This window comes from Sphaeramia orbicularis, chromosome 4 (assembly GCF_902148855.1).
Source record: "Sphaeramia orbicularis chromosome 4, fSphaOr1.1, whole genome shotgun sequence".
NCBI lineage: Eukaryota > Metazoa > Chordata > Actinopteri > Kurtiformes > Apogonidae > Sphaeramia > Sphaeramia orbicularis.
This window is the reverse complement of record NC_043960.1, coordinates 42,026,024-42,047,890: the sequence shown is the minus strand read 5'-3', so window position 1 is coordinate 42,047,890 and position 21,867 is coordinate 42,026,024.

Below are 21,867 nucleotides of genomic sequence, written 5' to 3'. Positions count from 1 at the left end.
GCTTCAGCATACGTGTTGCTATGTGTTTACAGTCAGAAGTACTGCACACAACCACACACTCAGTCCAACTGACAAACCAGACTGTCCCATGAACCCCAGTTATCTTTTAGAACAGATACCTGATTGTTTAAATTGATCTTTTTGGATGTTGGACACTGTCTGTCTGTCATGCATGGCTCTAAATCATTCACAGAGCAGACCCCACACATGTCCACAGTATGAAACACACACTCTCCACACAGTGGGCAGTGGGGCTGCATGAGGGGCTTAGATCAGGAAGCAGAGGCTCACTGATGACTTCAGTGAATGCGTTCATGAAGGTTTTCTTTCCCCTCACTCACCTCGTCCTCTCCCTCTTTATCCCTCCTCACCCTCCTGCTCCCACCTGCTTGGCTCAAAGCACAAACCCACTCCACTTCACTCCACTCTCCCCTTCCACTTTCTCTTTCTTTCCACTCCCTCCTCCTCCTGACTGCAGTTGTGCTGCCAACTGCTCAGCCACTCCTCTCACACCACAGCCACATAGCGGGCTCTAATCCTTCACACGGCCCTTGAAACTCTGCCTGGTTTGAACACTGCTGCTGCTGCTGGATGTTACCGCTTCGGAGCTTCTAGAAGCTCAATGAAAGAGACAGGGAAGATATACGACAGACAGATGGACACACACACAGAAAACAACATACTCTGAAGCCTGCAGACAGATAGACACAAACAGACCACTGCTAAGAACACAAAACCCCAAAAGCACAATAGCAACACTGGAGACGAAACATTTCGTGTTCACACAACCATTACTGCATGTGTGTGTGTGTGTGTGTGTGTGTGTGTGTGTGTGTGTGTGTGTGTGTGTGTGTGTGACTGTGTGTGTTAGTGCGAGGTTGTGTACTCAGTCTGATCCTGTTATTTGTCTAAGGGTGATGTTAGAGCGTGAGCATGAAGCACAGAGACCATCTAATGCAATAAGTCAATAACACATCCCATCATTGCACACACACACACACATACACACAGAGCACAAAACAGCCTGCAAGGGGGAAACATGAGCATTTTCTTCTTTGTAAATCTTTCCTTTTGAGCCACTTCAAGTCTGTACATTCTCCTTCGCATCCTCTGAGCTCACTATTGACAGCAGGCCTACAGTGGGCCGCGCTGTAGTAGAGATTATACTCTCCACTCATTTATCCAACGAGGCAATAATCATGTATAGAATATTCAAATAAGGTGAAAAGCCAAAACTCAACAACTGTTTATGCATCACTTTCAGCGTGACCCCACACACATGCACATGCACATACACACACACACACACACACACACACACACACACACACACACACACACACACACACATGCACATACATGCACATACACACACACACACACTTTTGAGCATAAAAGCCTTTCTGTAGATGACATTGTGTGGGAGCAGAGGAGAGTGTGGCTGTCAGCAGGATTCCCTCTGCTTGCTTGCCCTTGAATGGTGTTAAGAGGAGCTGAAGAAGCGAAGAGCAAGGGCCGAACAGATAGTTAACCCACAGACTGAGATGTTTTTAGAAGGCCTCGCTGAAACAGATGAAAGTCAGGTTTAACATGGGCTGTTATACTGAGCTACAGGGTTTTGATAACACGACCGGTTTTCTAGAACGAGACCTTAGTTTCCCTAGATGTAGGGTGCATTGTGTGCTGTACGTAGTAGAGGCCAGTCATTAACAGACTAGATTTCCGTGCTATTAAAGTCATTATGTAAGCGACAATGTACAGCGAGCCGGTCATTGTTGTAAAATTAACCCAGAAAGGAGGCTTTTTTCACAATAATGACAGGCCCGATCAGAAATAATCTGACAAAAACTATGTATTTGGCTTGATTTGAACTGATTTTATTGCTTCTGCTAAATGAACTAGTCTGTTAGATTCTACGACTGACACTGTGTATAGAATAGCAATGGTCTATTATTCATAGCAACAGTATGACCATAGAACGACATCTTGACTGATCAGATTCAACAACTCGACCAAGCTGTGTAATCAGATATTTTTAAAACTTGAAGTGAAAACAATATTTATATACCTGTACTTATCTGAACCAGAACTACTGTGGTTCTTGTTCATGCTTCACGCTATGGTTTTAAAAGCTTCGACAGAGGTGATTTTTTTTTTTTTTTTTTTAATAAAGGACATTATACTTAGATCAAGTGTGAAAAGCGACAAACAAGCGCCTTTCCAACCTGCCCAGATTGTGACAAGCAGAGGAGAGTGACACAAAGGTCAGAGGTCACAAACGGGCTAGAGACAGATACTTCATAATAATCACAACACAGTGTTTTTTGTTTTTTTTTACATTAATGATAAAACATCTGCGCTCACACAGACGAACATGCGTAAACACAGAAATGTGCAGGATGGCACCTGAGGGCCTCTGACCTATATAGGACCTACACACACATTAACACATAAAGCATGTTCAACAAACAATCACTGGCCTATAATCTTGGCTGTCTGACTTACAGTAGCTTTCCTCATCCCTTTCTCTTTCTAATCTCCCACTTTTGGCTTTAGGCACAGACACACACACACACACACACATACATGTACACACAAGCACTTACACATGTACTTTATTATTGTATGAATCTACACAGAACTTGCTTCTGTATGACTAGCGGTTCTGGCTATTTAAAACTGCAGTAACTTATATTAAGTAACATTTTATCTTTTACTATTATTAAAAAGATAGACTGATGTTTAACCAATGGCTGTGGTTTCATTCTTTCTGAAGCGTGTCTGGTTTTGTTCCATGTCCTGCTGTGATATTACTGCGGTATCTTCCGTGTCAGCACAATATGTGGGTTGTAGGATTAAGAGAAGGGCAGAAGGGTGATTTAGCCTCTGCACCAAGACCCTGACACTTGAGAAGGGATGAAACGATGGAGGGAAAAAAAAAAAACATCATACTGCACCTGCAAACTGACTTGAAGCATATCAAGTTAAAAGTACAGCTCGCTTTTTTTTTTCTTTTCCTTTTCTTTTCTTTTCTTTTCTTGTCGTTTCTTCTCTTTTCTTCCTCTGCTCCAGTGTTTCCTCCCTTATTTTCCCCTCCTTGTCTCTCTCCTGATTTGTCCTGTCTTGTGCTCGCTTTTACTTTACCTCCCTCCTTTATCTCCTCTTGTCTTTTTGGCAGGAACAGCGGTTTTATTATCCAACCTCACCTCTGCCAGGATGGGTCAGATACTGCAGTGGAGCAGTCTTCACTTGGCACCTAACGTACGTAGGGAAAGAGTAAAAAAAAAAAAAAAACAGAGCCAAGGAAGCTAGAGAGTGTAACATCATAGCTTATCCATGTGCAGAGTATGTGTGAGGGGGTGAGGATGGTTACCCAGTTAATGGGGCCACGTTTGTTTATATGTAAAGTCGGTAAAGTACTTGGCTTAGTGAGCAGTGCATTGCTGTAGATGTGGTGTGGTGATGCCAGCCCCGGTCTCTGCTGCCAGCTCGGAGGAGCCTCTATCGATCCTGACAGCTCAGTGTGTCACCAGGTCATGCTGGCACGCTGAGGCAGAAAAACAAGGACAAGTACGCATCTCAGTTGGCTGAAAATTACTCCTGTAAGAAAGCAACCTGATACAGTAACACAGTAAAGGGTGTACGCTGACATGTGAACATTCTGCAGTAGTTCCATAACATATATTTACCCAGCGTTCATCTATGCAGGCCAGTATGACTCAGCTTATCTGGGAGTTTCTATAATTCACTTTATGCCTCCTTTTGGAAGACTCTCAAACATCTTTTGGTACCATTTTTCAGTAATAGCAAATTCACAAAGTTTCTAATTTGTAACTGATGACTTTATTTATTGTTATAAACATCTACTCATACTACATAGAACAATAAGCCATGAATAACAGCAACAAATTGCATGTTTTACACACAGCAAAACAGTTTACATTAAGCTTTTAACTAACTGAAAACCCACTTTTTTTCCTGCATATGTAAAGAATTTATGTTAATCTGAAGGGGAATGTTTCTTTTACCCAACAAATGAGATGCAGTGTTGAAATACATAAGGAGACACAGAGAACCTAAGCTGGTATTATAACAACAGCTGAGTTACAAAAGCTTACAGATAGAAGAAGTAGCATGATGGAAAATGACAGAAATGTTTGTGCCCTGGGCTCGAACGAAATGATAAACAAACATCCCCTCGACCAAACGTCCCTCCAGGGCTGAACCTGTGAACCTGAGAGCTGGTTTAGCGATGCCAAAGACCTGCTAAGGAAAAGGAGCAGAACAGAGGATGAGGATGAGGAAAAAAAAACAGGCGAAGGCTGAGAGAGAAATGTAGGAGTTAGTAGAATAGGAAACCAAATGTGAAGAAGTGAAGAAAAAAGGAAAATTACATCACACTAAGACAAAACTCCAACAGTAAGTACCGTCCTTTATCTTGACCTGATGCACTCAGTCGGTCTAAAGATCCCTTTTTATCCTAAACTCAAATATCTTCTGAAGACTTCCTGCCCTTACATTCAGCAGGTTGTCAAAGGACGAGCGTGTATCTGTGCTGAGAAGGATGAGAAGGTGAACCGTTGTCTCACAGCGATCCTTTCTTCCCTGTGCCTCAGATTAAACCTCAGAATAGCAGCTCAGTGTTCCTGTAATAGAGTTCGCCTTCCTCTGAGACTAACAGCTCATTACCACAGGACCGCCCCCTAAGGACCACCACCCCGGCCGCCCGCCACCGCCCACCTCGTCACCAGCACCTCGCCATTCTCAGCACGACCTCACCCCTGACACGACACCCCTGAGAGGGAGCCCCCACATCATGACGCACATCACGTAAATACACTGTTTCCTCCTGGTCCTCCTCCATTGGATTTCACCTTCCTCTCTAACTCCTCTCACCATCACCTCAAACCCCTCATCTGTCTGTTTTCCAACTTAACCCCCCCCCCCCCCCCCCATACACATACACATACACATACACACATGCACATAACAACCACACACACACACTCCACTCCTCTGTTCCCCTCCATCCCTTTGCAAGGTGGCTCTTGTCGACACCTTTCCTGATTTGGACATTTTTGATGAGAATTCCCCACCTCAATCTCTCCTGTTTCCCTACTTAACCCTCCCAAGGGCTCTCTAGATCTGCTCTGACTGACACACACACACACACACACACACACACACACAAATGACTGAATCCTGCTCAGCGGATTGCACACACAGACACATGAGCATGCACACGCACACATGCACACTCCTTCTTGCTTCGTTGTAGCCTTAATGAGGTCTCATCATGTCTCTTACTCTCTTGCCTCCTCTCTCTGCCTTCTCTTTTTCTCTTAGTCAATGTCATAATTTTTATTCTGGTGCTCTACAGAGGTGTCAGATTAATACATTAGCAGAGGCAAGTAATTGAACTCCTTTTGGAATTTAGACCAGCATAATAAACTATTTTCTGAGTCCTGTTCTGACAGACACACAGTCCCCAAAGACATGCGTAAAAGAGCTTTGTGTTGTCACTAAATGGGTCTGTGAACATAAAAGGATTTTTGCAATAAAGCGCACCAGCAGTGTGTAAAGATGTGAAACAAGGAGGTGTGTGTGTGTGTGTGTGTGTGTGTGTGTGTGTGAGCCCAGCTGTGAAGCAGAAATCAACCTTTTAAGTGGAAAAGGTGCCATACATATATACATACACTATATTGCCAAAAGTATTGGTTCACCCATCCAAATAATCAGAATCAGGTGTTCCAATCACTTCCATGGCCACAGGTGTATAAAATCAAGCACCTAGGCATGCAGACTGCTTTTACAAACATTTGTGACAGAATGGGTCGCTCTCAGGAGCTCAGTGAATTCCAGCATGGAACTGTGATAAGATGCCACCTGTGCAACAAATCCAGTCGTGAAATTTCCTGGCTCCTAAATATTCCACAGTCAACTGTCAGCTGTATTATAAGAAAGTGGAAGTGTTTGGGAACGACAGCAACTCAGCCACGAAGTGGTAGGCCATGTAAACTGACGGGGCGGGGTCAGCGGATGCTGAGGCGCATAGTGCGAAGAGGTCGCCAACTTTCTGCAGAGTCAATGGCTACAGACCTCCAAACTTCATGTGGCCTTCAGATTAGCTCCAGAACAGTGCGCAGAGAGCTTCATGGAATGGGTTTCCATGGCCGAGTAGCTGCATCCAAGCCATACAGCACCAAGTGCAATGCAAAGCGCCGGATGCAGTGGTGTAAAGCACGCCGCCACTGGACTCTAGAGCAGTGGAGGCACGTTCTCTGGAGTGACGAATCGCACTTCTCCATCTGGCAATCTGATGGACGGGTCTGGGTTTGGCGGTCGCCAGGAGAACGATACTTGTCGGACCGCATTGTGCCAAGTGTAAAGTTTGGTGGAGGGGGGATTATGGTGTGGGGTTGTTTTTCAGGAGCTGGGCTTGGCCCCTTACTTCCAGTGAAAGGAACTGGGAATGCTTCAGCATACCAAGACATTTTGGACAATTCCATGCTCCCAACTTTGTGGGAACAGTTTGGAGCTGGCCCCTTCCTCTTCCAACATGACTGTGCACCAGTGCACAAAGCAAGGTCCATAAAGACATGGATGACAGAGTCTGTGGATGAACTGGACTGGCCTGCACAGAGTCCTGACCTCAACCCCATAGAACACCTTTGGGATGAATTAGAGCGGAGACTGAGAGCCAGGCCTTCTGTCCAACATCAGTGTGTGACCTCACAAATGCGCTTCTGGAAGAATGGTCAAAAATTCCCATGAACACACTCCTAAACCTTGTGGACAGCCTTCCCAGAAGAGTTGAAGCTGTTATAGCTGCAAAGGGTGGACAGACGTCATATTGAACCCCATAGACTAGGAATGGGATGTCACTGAAATTCATATGCGAGTCAAGGCAGGTGAGCAAATACTTTTGGCAATATAGTGTATATGGGTGCTTCTATGAAACTGGGTACATTTTGGTACCTGGCATTTTTCCAGCTTTTTAGACCCCATAATAAAAGAGAAATTTAGACATATTTCTCCCCAGAATGTACCTAATGATGACCTCAGATAAATGCAAAAAAAACTTATACTCTTGCTCTGAGCCATCCCAAAATTAATTATTTTTTTAATAAAATATTGGACCCAAAAATAGGACCAAAATTGGGACATGAAACGCTAACGAGGTGTCAGTGCATTTGATCTGGAAAACATCGCTTGAAATAGTCTTATATACCGCAATAAATAGACACTGTGTTAAATTTGATGATCCTAGTGGTTTCCCTAATCCAGACATCTGGGTTTTTCATGAATCTCAGTCTCATTTCAGGTTTTGAGTGTAACCCATCCTGTCCACTGGCGTTACATGCAGAACCTGCCCATTGAAACACAAATAAATCGCAAGTGATTTTGCAAGAGTGGTCATTTTTGTAAAAGACTCTGCCTTGTATAATTAGTTCAATTCCCAAAATGTGCCTGTGAGATAATAAAGAGACATTCAAAAAAATAGTACCGCATAATTTTCGTGTCCTTTTGACCATGTTACATACAGATTTTTGTATTAAATATAATGTAAAATAATATAAAAATGTGTCTAATCTGAAAAATAGTTTCTCTTTTATCAGTTAAGTGTTTACTTTTTAAAATAAAGTGCTTCCAAACTTGCTTCAAAACATTAGTCTATATCTGGTTTGAATTTTTAGCCCCCATGTCCAGTTTCATCCAATCCAATCCAATCCAACTTTATTTGTAAAGCTCTTTAAAACAACTGCAGTGGACCAAAGTGCTGTACAGAAGAAATGATTCAAACCAAAATAGAAGAATAAAATACAGAATAGATTTAAAGACACAGAAACTGTACAAAAAAGAAAAAAGTGCTATACAGAAGAATAAATAAACCCAAATAAAAGAATAAAATACAAGAATAGATTAAAAAAGGCCATACAATTAAAAACAGATAGATAGATAGATAGATAGATAGATAGATAGATAGATAGATAGATAGATAGATAGACAGACAGACAGACAGACAGACAGACAGACAGACAGACAGACAGACAGACAGACAGACAGACAGATAGACAGATAGATAGATAGATAGATAGATAGATAGATAGATAGATAGATAGATAGATAGATAGATAGATAGATAGATAAGAACAATAAACCACTACCAAATAAAAACAATAGAATAACAAGAAAAGCACTCGGAGAGCGCAGACCTCCACCAAAGCAGATCACAACCCCCCCCCCCCGATCACCACCAAAATTTAATAATTTCTTCTTTGTGCCAGTATCAACATTTCCTGAAATTTTCATCCAAATCCGTCCATAACTTTTTGAGTTATCTTGCTAACAAACAAACAAACACACAAAGCAAAGTGATCACAATACCTCCTGGTGGAGGCAAAGACAGGACCTTCAAACATCTCACATGGTTTCAAAAGCCAAGGAGAAAAGATAGGTTTTAAGAAGGGATTTAAAAAAAATAGAAGCACTTATATACACTATCTGCCAAAACAAGTCACTATCTGGATTTAACTAAGCAGATAGTTCAGATCCTATTGGATATTTACTGCAGCGATTAATGTGTTTCAGCTCCAACATATTTTTTTACTCTGACTGATGCAGCGAGCAGCTTCTCATTTCTGAATCAATAAACAGTTTGATAGAATCATAAAGACTGGACTGTGTTTCAGTGGAAAAAGTCATGTGGTCTGATGAGTCCACATTGACCCTGTTCCAGAGTGATGGATACATCAGAATAAGAACAGAGGTGGATGAGTGGCCACAGTACAAACCTGTGGGGGCAGTGTTATGATCCAGAGTGGGTTCAGGTGGTCAGGTGTAGGTTCAGTAACATGTGTCCATAAAATGAGGTCAGCTGAACCTGAATAAACTGAATGACCAGGTCTGAACATCAGAGGATTTTTTTCTCCCCTGATGACACAGATATATTCCAAGATGATAATGCTAAGATTCATTGGGATGAAATCCTGAAAGAGCTGTTCAGGAGACTGAGACATCATTTTCACAGATGGATTGGAAACCACAGAGTCCAGACCTGAACCACACTGAGAATCTGTGGGATGTGACTTTACACAAAGATCTGGCTCTCCCATCATCTACAGGGTGTCCCATAAGTCTCCATACATAGGAGACATAATACATATGGTTCTAACATGTATTTCTTTATATTTCTTCTTTATAGTTCTTCAGCAGTGGAGGACACGCATTGAAATGTGTTCCCGACAAAATGGCAGTCATATAGAGCATATTATATAAATAAAAATGGTTTATGTCAAGAAACGTTTATTTTTCCTATGTATGGAGACTTATGGGACACCCTGTATATCTGGGACAAAGATCAATGTGACTGAACAGAAATAACTGTGACATTTATTGTGACATTGCATAAGCATTAAATGGTATAAATGATGCATCCCATAGACAAAGCTAAAGGCGGTCAGATGAAATACAGTCGCGGAAAAAATTGTTAGACCTCCCTTGTTTTCTTCAGTTTCTTGTTCATTTTAATGCCTGGTACAACTAAAGGTACATTGGTTTGGAAAAATATAATGATAACCAGGGTGTGATTTGTTGAGGGGGATGGGGGGGATCAACCTCCCCTCTGGTTTTTACATCCCTACTTTTGCTCAATGAATTTCATCCTCGGGGGGAGACAACCAACCACTGTACATAACAGGCAGGTTGTGACTGAGTTTTCTTACTCCTACATTACTGGCACTAACGTTCACCTGAACCGAGCTGTCGGCAGTCTCAGAATTTGTGAACGTCCCCATGCACTGGGGTGCAGTAAAGGGGGGGTAAACGTGACAAATTCATGGGGCCCAGCATTTGTGGGGAGGCCATAGAACAGTGGAGGGGGTCCAGTGAATACAGGTTAGAAGGACAGGTTATGGACTGCACCCCCATGTATATAACTAATGACCCCCCCCCCCAACAAAAAACAAAAACAAAATAAAAAACATTCCCCCCTCTGATTTTTTGACAAATCATACTCTGATGATAACAACAAAAATAGCTTCTAAGAGTTTAATTTCAGAGCTGATATCTATCCATTTTCCATGTTTTCTTGATAATAACCAAAATCACTTCAGTTCTTACATCAGTATCTATGGCATTGGACTGCCAAGAACACTACTTTAGGGCATTCCATGTTTTCTTTTCTGCCTGTTTTAGTCACATAATACACACAGGAGTTAGTACTTGATTGCATAACCATTGTTTTTGATGACTTTTGATGGTCTAATCATTTTTTCCTCGACTGTATGTTTCACTGTAGGCAACTAGCTCTATTAAGAAATACTGTGGAGTTACAACAAGTGTTTTTGTGTGTAAGAGAGAGAAAACAATACAAACATCATTTCATTTTCTGGTATAACAAAATATATTCAACTGGCATGTGCTCAATATTAAACTATAATGACTGGTGTTGGCTTTAGAAATGGAATAAAATGATAAATTATGAATCTTTATGATTTTAAAATATTACATGCTAGGGATGTAAGGATGACCAGTATAACGATAAACCGTGGTAAAATCACAGACGGTTATATTACCATTTAAATTCTAATTATCATGATAACTGTGTTTGATTACCACACTTTTCCAGAGAAAACGCCTATGGAAAGATCTGCTTTTATTTCATGTGTATTTGAGTATAGTTTTAATTTATTACAATTTTAGTTTTCTATACCTAATATTCGGAACCAATATTCACTTTTAAAGTCTTTGGAAAGGTTTGTTAAGCGTCTGTGTGTTATTTATACAATAAATTGTATACATTTTTCAAATTGGATTTTATTTTTTTTTTTTGTGTTTTCTGTTCTTTTATGTTTTTATAGTAGGTTAAAGTGAAAAAAATAATAGACAGATGATATAGATGAAGTTGTGCTGAAAAAAACGATACCAAACATGAGCATAATAGACATTTGTTTAAATAGCATATAAAGGCAAAATCAAAAGGACTGAAAAACCCACAAAAAAGGCTCAGACCACTAAGGGTTAATATTTGAATGTTTCTGCCAAGAGAAAATACAGGGTGGGGAAGCAAAATTTACAATGAACATTTAGTTGTTTTTTCTCAGCAGGCACTACGTCAGTTGTTTTGAAACCAAACATATACTGATGTCATAATCATACCTAACACTATTATCCATACCTTTTCAGAAACTTTTGCCCATATGAGTAATCAGGAAAGCAAACGTCAAAGAGTGTGTGATTTGCTGAATGCACTCGTCACACCAAAGGAGATTTCAAAAATAGTTGGAGTGTCCATAAAGACTGTTTATAATGGAAAGAAGAGAATGACTATGAGCAAAACTATTACGACAAAGTCTGGAAGATACTATTAAAGAAGAATGGGAGAAGTTGTCACCCGAATATTTGAGGAACACTTGCGCAAGTTTCAGGAAGCGTGTGAAGGCAGTTATTGAGAAAGAAGGAGGACACATAGAATAAAAACATTTTCTATTATGTACATTTTCTTGTGGCAAATAAATTCTCATGACTTTCAATAAACTAATTGGTCATACACTGTCTTTCAATCCCTGCCTCAAAATATTGTAAATTTTGCTTCCCCACCCTGTACATTGTGCCAATTACATTATTTGGTTTTTTTGTTGTTCTTTTTTTTTTTTTTTACATACAACTTGGTTAAATTATTTCAGTGTGCGTATTTGTACTTTTTGAACATTTTGAGCACAATTTCAACAATACCACGATAATAATGATAACCATGATCATTTTGGTCACAATTGTGATTTAGTGATTTATTCCGAACATGCAATGAAATTTAACATATATGCACTTGTAAACATACATAATAATACAAATATCAAGAATCATAACAATCTTAGTCAGAAGAAAAGTGCAATAATTCCCTTTACATGCCCGAAAAGGGGTGGGAAGAAGTATAACTCATTTAATCCCACCCCCTCTCCCTACAATATTATTAATAATATATGTCCCTCTTCCTTTTACATTATTCTTCTATATTTATATATCTATTCTCACACACACAAACACACATACTCATTCATCCATATACACATATATACATTTATACATATACACACATACAAATACACATATAATCTTTTACCAATACCTTTCTTAGTTGTGCTAGCGAATAAATAAACAAATAATAACTAACTCAAGGAAGGAAATATATACATAAACAACAGTGAACATATGGTGACAATTAATAACTCTCATCCCTATATCTTGTGAAAAACATGTTCTTATTAGTGTTTTTGAATTGTCTTATGTTTGAACATTCCTTGTGCTCCTCCCTCAATCTATTCCATACTTTAACACCGCACACAGATATGCTAAAACTTTTCCTAGTAGTGTGCACCCTCTGAATTTTGAAATTAAATCTACCCCTTAAATTATAACTCCCTTCCCTTTCAGTGAATAATTTCTGTAATAACCGTGATATGAAATTTTCATATCGTTATATCCCTATTACATGCATAACCATTGTTTTTGATGATTTTTGATGGTTGAATAATTTTTTCCGCGACTGTAGTGTGTGTCATTTTTTCTGCCAGGCAGTGTACATATATACACATACATATTATATTGTGCATTTTAAATAAGATAAACATCAAACTAAAGTGAACCAGTTTTCAGTTCATGTACATGTCACACAGTGAAAGGTTGTGGATGTGGACTAAGGAGATTCTGCTCAAATTTGATCAAGGCAAGGATTTGGGCAGAAGCAGAACCATGAGTGTAGACAAGGGCATCCCATGATTGAAAAGGGACTCTGGGCATTGAGAGAGGCAGCCAACGAGGGGTCACCTGTTCAACCTCAGGCAAAATATAGCACTTACGCTTACCCCGCATTTTTGTCAAAACACAAATAAAGGATACATTTCTCTCATGCCCTTTCTCACAAAGTGCTGGCTCAGCACTTTGAGCGCCTGGTTATAGTAGTTGTGCTGGTGTGATGGATGGCCTCTTGATCCTGTTCCAGGTAGAAGTGTAGTCTGTCTCTTCTCTGGAGACACTCGATATAGCCAAGTTGAAACCCACTCAGATGAAACACACACTGCCACAGCATACTGAAGCTCTGCATATACTTGAGCTCGTACAGTGACTTTGAAAATGGACATTATTGTTTATTGTTTGTGCTGCATTCTGTAGCCTGGTGTGCAGCAGAATATAAAAACTGGAAGAACTGGTGCTGGTCCTCATACAAACCTTCCACTCTCTCTTTCTCAGGCGGACACTGAAGGCCTGAGTCAAGGTTATTATTGTTAACGAAAACTAACGAAATGACAAAAACTAGATTTGAAAAAACATTTTTGTTAACTGAAGTAAATAAAAACTATAATTAAAAGAAAAAACGATAACTAACTGAAACTGTCTTGTGTGGTTACAAAACTAAATAAAACATAAAAATTTGGGATAAAATTCCCTTCGTTTTCGTCAATGTCGGATTGATACGAAATCAATTTATTTCGCTCTAGCAATTGTAGCTGGTGGCACCGTATGACTCTTCACGGTCTGGAAACATGGAGACTAAAGTTGGGAGAAAACAGCAGAGTCCTGTCTGGGATTTATTTGAATAACACGGCGAAGAAGATAAAAGATACCACAAAACTAAAATGAATACTAAAACTAAACTAAAATTTAGAAAAAAATTAAAACTAATAAAAACTAGCAAACCTGCTCTAAAAACAAATTAAAACTAATTGAATTAGAGAAAAAAAAGTCAAAACTAAATAAAACTAAACTATAATGAAAAATCCTAAACTATTATAACCTTGCTGTGAGTTACACTGTGATCTTTAGTTCCATACCACTCATTTCTCTGTTTCTCACTACTGATTTACACGTACCTCTCTTTACAATCCTTTTAAAGAAATCCACCCACATTTCCACCCACATAGAGTGTCAATTAGTGAAGTTTTCTTGATGAAACACAAAGAGGAAGTGAAAGGAGTATTTAAAGAGCAGGGTCACATATCACACTGTGGGCTGAGACTAAAGATGGCCATTTTTGAATCGATAAAATACAGGGTGAAAGATGGGAAGTGAGGGTGAGAAGGAGAGATAATTCTGTGTTTCCTCTCCTCCACATTGGTCTCCTTCTCGCTACAAGCCGTTTTGCAATCGATCAGAAAAGCGAACTGTGCATGTGTGTCTGTGTGTGCGTTTATGTGAGCGAGAGCAGATGCTTGTAGCTCTTGACAAGCCTGACTCAGCCCAAAGCCAATGTGGATGTGTGTAAATGAACATCCCTCCCAGCTTAATTTGCAATGTTTCCAGTAAAGGATACACTGTAAAATTTAAAAAAAAAACAAAAAAAAAAAACAGTAATATTCCAGCAGCAGGGGTGCCAAAAAAATACTGTTGAATAATGGAAAATAGCCATCTCATAAAAATACGGTAATTTTCCATCATTAAAATACAGTTTTTTGCCCTAACTTTACATGAGATTGTGCAGATTTTTTGGACTTTTTAATGTTTAATAAAGAAAATTTACATGTATTAAAACAATCAAATTACCTATAAATACATATATAAATAATTTTCAATGAGACTAAGTTGTACAATCCACTGATAAAAACTGTATTTGGACAGTTTATCAGTGCTTATGCATGTTATACATTCACAAAAATACATTTATTCAACATTTTTGTTGTGAAACCTCCTGTAATTACACAAGATATTTGTCAATTAACAAACAAGTCTTGTTAAACTTACAGAACAAATACTTCTTTTATGGTTAATTGTCAGTAATTTTATCTCATTTTGTTATGTTTTTACAGTATTAAACTTTAAATTAACAGTTCAATCTCATAAATAAAAAAGAAATATTTGTGAAATTATGGTACATTTGCAAATGTATTTTAACTGTATTTTTCTGTGAAAAAAGAAAAAATTTCTTTTAAAAAATTTAAATTTTATGATTATTGTACATTTGACATGTAAAATCACAGTCTGTTTTTGTCATTTCATTGATATTTTCCTGCATCTTAAAAATACAGGAAAAATCTGTAAAATAAAGAGTGAAAATTCGGTTAAATTACAGATTTTTTTTACAGTGTATTTGGAAACTCTGACAAGTAATCTGACAGCTTCAGAGTGAGATGTTCGAACTTTAAACCTGCTTTCAGAGGAGATAGTTTAACTCTAAAATGCCATTTTTATTCTGCTCTGATACAACAATTTATCTATATCACAAGAAAAATATCTAAGTACATATCAAGGTGCAATATGTGGAACTCATCAGTATTATCTCTCATCTCTTTTCCTCAGCGCGTGCATATAAATAGCACTCTGTTAAAAGATTCCTGCTCTGAGGTCTCTTACAAGGTGGGTTATTAAGAAAAAAAAATTGACTTTGTCATTTATCTTAAGTCAGTCTTTGAGTGGAGCTTGTTGGCCTTTTATGAAAAGGCGGTGAATTCTTTCCCCTTGCTTTAAATGATAAGAGATAAGTCATGACTGCAGGCAAAAGTGCTAATGGATTTAGCACAGTGAATGCCATCACAGGAGAGAACATTTGCATGCAGGGGGTTTATGGCCTGGTAAGTAGAGCCTATTCATATAGTGTCCTCCACACACCCACCTGTCCTTAAACACAGTTTCGCTCACTGACAGCTTCTACACTAAAACAAATCAAAGTAGAAAAGAGAAAACTGCATAGTATTTATATAAGTAAAAGCTTCTGCCCACCCTTTCTGTTCTTGTTCTCTGTTTATTCTGCATAGATTCTTTTTACTCCTTTAGTTTGTGGATTATTTCTTCTCATACATGTTGTTTTTTGTTCATTTATTCTTTAGTTGCTATCTGTGAGTCTGTATTTGGGTCCCTCTTTGCAACATCTGCTGACACCTTATTAAACTATCAGCTGATCAGTGTTTGTTTTGTCTTTTATCTTATGCCAGTTTTTTTTTATTTTATGATCTGTTAGTGTTGTTACCTTTTTTGTTGCGTCATATATCTAGTGGTGGAAGAAATACTGAGATGCTTTACTCAAGTAAATATACTAACATCATACTGCAGAAATACTTCACTTCAAATAAAAGTTTTCCCTTCAAAATCACAAATATAAGATCACATAAGAAAAAATACATAATCAGCAAAATGCACCTGAAGTATGAAAAGTCACTGTGTAATAAAATGGTCCCCTTCAGTATTTTAGTGATCGCACTAAGCTTGTTGCATCACTGTCCCATGAGAAGCACTCACCTGTAAAAAGTCAACTTTACATGAGCTCAAAAACACATTTGTTTTCACCTACACTGAGAATATTAAGCAATTATGAAAAATGAACAAATGAATGAATGAATAAATTAATCAATCAATTTTCCTGATACATCCCAGAGGATTTTAAAGAGTTTATTAAGCGTAAGAGATAAAAGAATTGTCTCATTAACCCATAACGACCCAAGCAGCCACTGGTGACCAAAATCATTTACTGATATAAAAAGTTAAATACCTGTTGATCCACTAATCCTACCAAATGGTGTAAAATACAGTTTATCATCTTTTCATGGTCATCAGATATGACTCATTTGGACATTCAGAGGCTCTGTAGTGAACGTGGAAACACCGTCATCTTCTACAACATTGATTCACCAGTAAAACCATGGAGTTGGATCAATGACAGTGGATGGAGACACTGGGTTTATGTTCAGTTAATGATAGATTTTGCAGAAAAAGTCACCTTTTCTTCAGTTTTCTGTATTTTTGGTATAATAATCCTTAACTTTTCTCTAAGCTTTAATGAACATCTACATGATCAGTGAATTAAATGTAGGAAAATACTTGATTACCACTGAAAAAAAGACAAAATATAGAAGATAATACTACAATAAATGGTGATAAATCACCTAAGGACTTCTAAATATAAAGAAAAATTCATTTGGGAACTGCCACAAAAGTAACACCGGGTCTTTATGGGTTAAACTGATCAAAAACATTCAAAATAAAATGCACAGGAGGGGCAAATTAAAAAAAAAAAAAAATGTAATCTGTACATATAAAGTATTACAAAAATTTGCTTTTATAAAGCACTTTTCATTCAAGGAATCTCAAAGTGCTACAGAGAAGAAGAAAATCCTGAGTATAAAGTGTCATAAACATGAGTAGTGGTAAAAATGCATTAAAAAGAAATACTCAAGAAAATACAATTATCTCAAAGTTCTGCTTCAATAAACTACTTGACTTACTTTGAAAGGTCATATATTCTCTTTAAGTGTGCATTTTTTAGTGTGCATAGAATAAGATAAGTGAATAAACAGTAGGTCTATGACTATAATATAAATTAAAGTACAATATATATCTGGAACAAAGCTTTTGGTATCAGTGAGAAAAGTAATGACTGTATGGTAACGCCAAATAAATGTACACTGTAGTCGAATAAAGTTGGAATAAAACATTTTTACCTCCTCTTATGAAATGATTGTGACAATGTGATTTACTTGTTATAGATAAAGTGTAACTGCTTTGGTATGTAATCATTGCACCTGGTCAAACTGATGTGTATATACAGGAATAAAAAGACAAATGTGTCTGAAAACAAAAGTATTACAACTTTATGGAGAACAGTGTATTTGGATGAACTGCATCTAAATATTACTGATCTTCCTCCAGCAACTGAAAATAACCCAGTGATAAACTGTTATGGGCAGGTTCTAAACCAGTGGTTCCCAACCTTTTTTGGCTTGTGACCCCATTTGAACATCACACATTTCTGGCGACCCCAGATATTCAAAATGGAGACTTTTTTTTTTTTTTTGCTAAAAATGTATTTGTTTTTCATCATGTAATAGTTTGCTATACTATGTTACAAATAAACATTAATTTTAGATGACATTAAGTCTATATAATGTATATTATTATGGACGGAGGCAGAAAAGCTGGTGTAGATTACTGCACAAAGTGAGAATTTTATTTTCATTGGTCAGGATATGTACAGTCAGTCCAGCTTGGATTTACAAGGCTGACAATTAATACTGAAAAAAACAAGAACTCAAACTATGAATTATGAAAGAGCTGCAGCATCTGAAACTGACCACAATGAACATTTGAAAGATAAACAGTACCACAGTGCTTTAGTTTCAGCTTCACAGTTTGTCATGTCTTTTATGTATTGGGATTGTCTTTGTAAACTCACCATATATTTTTTATTTGTAAGTTTGTTTGTTTTTTTGATCAGTTACTAGGAATTTCAGGTGACTCCATTTGAATTCCAGGCGACCTCACGTGGGGTCCCGACCCCAAGGTTGAAAAACCCTGCTCTAAGGTTTGATAAACTTTGATTTCCAACTGTTGTACGAGCATGTCCTTTAACACTGATATGCTGCAGCTATCATATCAAACCCAACTGTAATTTTAATGCTCACATGGGTAACTACTCTGTAAGGCCTGCCAGCTAAATGTAGGAGTAAGGCAGAGTGGTTTCTTTGTGTTGTGTCAGATTCAAGTGCTCTCAGAAGTGCTCTCCAGCTGTGTTCAGCACCACCACTCTATTTATAAAAAGTGCATTGAGGCGTGGGAGAAGAGCATTATGTTGTGTCAATATTTCAGATGGCATAAACCACAATATTGTGTTACTCAACTTAGTGAGTAGAAAGGAGATGCCTGTGTGTGTGTATGTATGTGTGTAAGAGTGTGTAGCTACACACAAAGACACACACACACACACACACACACACACAAAGACACACACACACACACAGTGGCCTGGCCTATAATCGTCCCTATTTAAAATGCTAATTTCCTCTCTCCCGCAGGTGCCTAACTGTGTTTGAAACTAAATTGCTCGTCATAGCAGGTCAATCTGGGCCTAATGAATTTGTCTGTTCTCCCATTACACTTATCGATGCTGAATGGTGGACTACAGGTGCGCTGACTGTGCTAGCCCACAGCCTCTTTTTACTCAGTGTGTACAGATGGATTTCCACTTCAGCCCCTGAATATTTTAGCATTTGGCATCTCCATTACAAATTTACTGACTGAAACTAAACTACCAGACAAGACAAAAGCGGTCACACAACTGCAACTCAACACTATGGATCGGCACTGACCCGTTTCTGACTTTAAGGTCAAATGCTAATTAAGAGCACTTAATTCTTTTGGTTTTTTAAACATCTTTTGGGTATTTCTCCATTTTGTTTTGCTTTGTTTTGTTTTGAACAACCAGCTGACGAAACAGTAAAACTATGCGACATGCATGAAAGCAAAACTGCTGCTTCTGCACCGTGGTCACTCATTATTTCACTTTAGAGCATGTATAACTCTGTGTTGAATGGAATACCACCATGGTAAAATTGCATCAGCCAAAGAATGCAGATGAACATTATTTTAACCCATAAAGACCCAGTGCTATTTTCGTGTTACTTCTCAAATGAAATTTTCTCTATATCTAACCTTTCTTAAGTGATTTATCACCATTTATTATAATATTATCCTCTGTACTTTGCATTTTATCAGTATAAATTAGATATTTTCCTGTATTTAATTTACTAATCATAAAAAAGTTCATAAAAGCTTACATTAAAGTTGAGGGTTATCATATCAAAAACAGAGAGAACAGAAGAAAAAGTGACTTTTTCAGTAAAATATATAACTAACTGAACATAAACCAAGTGTTTCCATCTGCTGTCATTTATCAAACTCCATGGGTTTTACTAGTGAATCAATGTTGTAGAAGATGATGGTGCTTCCATGTTCACGATGGAGCCTCTGAACATCCAAATGGGTCATATCTGATGATCATGAAAAGCTGACGATCTGCATTTTACAGAAACTATTAACACGAATTTATAGGATTAGAGAATCAACAGGTATTAGACAATTTAGATCAGTAGATGCTTTTGGTCAGTGATGGATATATGGGTCTTTATGAGCTAGTGATGGAAGTAGTTTACATAAAAAGAAGCACATACAGAAAGTTTACAGAGCCTGCAGGCGCCTTGCAGTTATGGTCAGAACACACATGATGCATGATGGCGTGGGTGGATGCTTGACACTCACACTCACACACTAATACTAGATAACGCTTTAGACCAACAGAGATTATTAACCCTGATGCAGAGGCTCTCAGCAGTGAAGAGCAGTCGAAAAGGCTTCAGTCCACTGTTTCACATGCTTAGTGCGAAAAGTAGAGGGATGAAATATTATTTTAATTTAGATAGTTGAAGTCTTAAGTGTAATTACATATTAGTCAGTAGTAGTCAGGATTCCTCTGTTTTACTAGATTTCTTTGTTTCACTGGTCAGTGGTAAAGTTCTCAGGATAGTATGGGTCACATCTTCGTCAACATACTAAACCAGTGGTTCCCGACCTTTTTTGGCTTGTGACCCCATTTTAATATCACACATTTCTGGCGACCCCAGACATTCAAGACAGAGACTTTTTTTGCAAAAATGTGTTTGTTTTTCATCAAATGCAAAACGAATGCAAAACAATGCAAACAAATATTAATTTTAGATGACATTTAGTCTATCTAATGCATATTATTATGGACAGAGGCAGAAAAGCCAGGTGTAGATTACTGCACAAAGTGAGAATTGATTTTCCTTGGTCAGGATATGTACAGTCAGTCCAGCTTGGATTGACAAGACTGACAATTAATACTGAACAAACAAGAACTCAAACTATGAATTATGAAAGAGCTGCAGCATCTGAAACCGACCACAATGAACATTTGAAAGACAAACAGTACCACAATGCTTCAGTTTCAGCTTCACAGTTTGTCATGTCTTTTATGTATTGGGATTGTCTCTCTCAACCAAAGTTATGATAGTTTTGGATTTTTCATTATAGTTTAGTTTTAATTAGTTTTGACTTTTTTTCTCTAATTCAGTTAATTTTAATTAGTTTTTAGAGCAGGTTTGTTAGTTTTTATTAGTTATTGTTGTTTTCTGAATGCTTAGTTTTAGTTTAGTTTTAGTTATTTCATATATTTTATCTTCCTCACCATCCTATTCAAAGAAATTAGTTAGGCGTGGATCAGTGGGTTACCCTGGACACTTTATTTGGGGGTCGGGTTAGGACAGCTCAATGACTGAGCAGAGACACAAACACATGTACAGTACAATGTATAAATTCCCTATCGCAGGTTGGGGGGGGTGTGATCCATACACAACGTCACTTATGTGAAAACAATGCGAAGATGTGCAAAGCGAGAGAGGAGATACACAAAGCAGCCAGCAGTTTAACCAGATAGAAACATATATAAACCAGCTAACCAGCAGTTAAACCAGATAGAAACATATACAAACCAGCTAACCAGCAGTTAAACCAGATAGAAACATATATAAACCAGCTAACCAGCAATAAACCGCATACAAACATATGGAATATATAGAATAGAATTGGCCAGGACTCCCTTGAAAAAGAGGTTCTTAATCTCAATGGGATCCTTTTCCTGGTTAAATAAAGGTTAAATAAAAAATAAAATAGAAACCATATAGAAACATATATAAACCACTTATAAACACATATAACCCAGTTCATCATCAGTAAACCACACCTTAGCAGATCTCTCATCTCTTAATCATCTACAGTTCCATTATTAGCCAACTTTGCTTCATTTCAGTTCAGCTAGCTGTAGCTAGTAACATCAAATGTTTTTTTTAACATTATAACAGGTTCCATACCTCTGTACTTGGGTTAGTTTTCATCCTCCTCTTTTCTCCTCTTCTAAACTGTGCATTTTAGGGCTTGGAAGGTCTTTTCATGGTGATAAACTCTCCAGTCTTTACCTGGATGCTAGTTCATCACTTGTCTGACTCTGCCATTTAGCTCTGCTCTGTCTCTGTCACTCACGCACACACAGTGAGCCAAAAAAAAAAAAAAAAACCCGACCCCACGCATCAC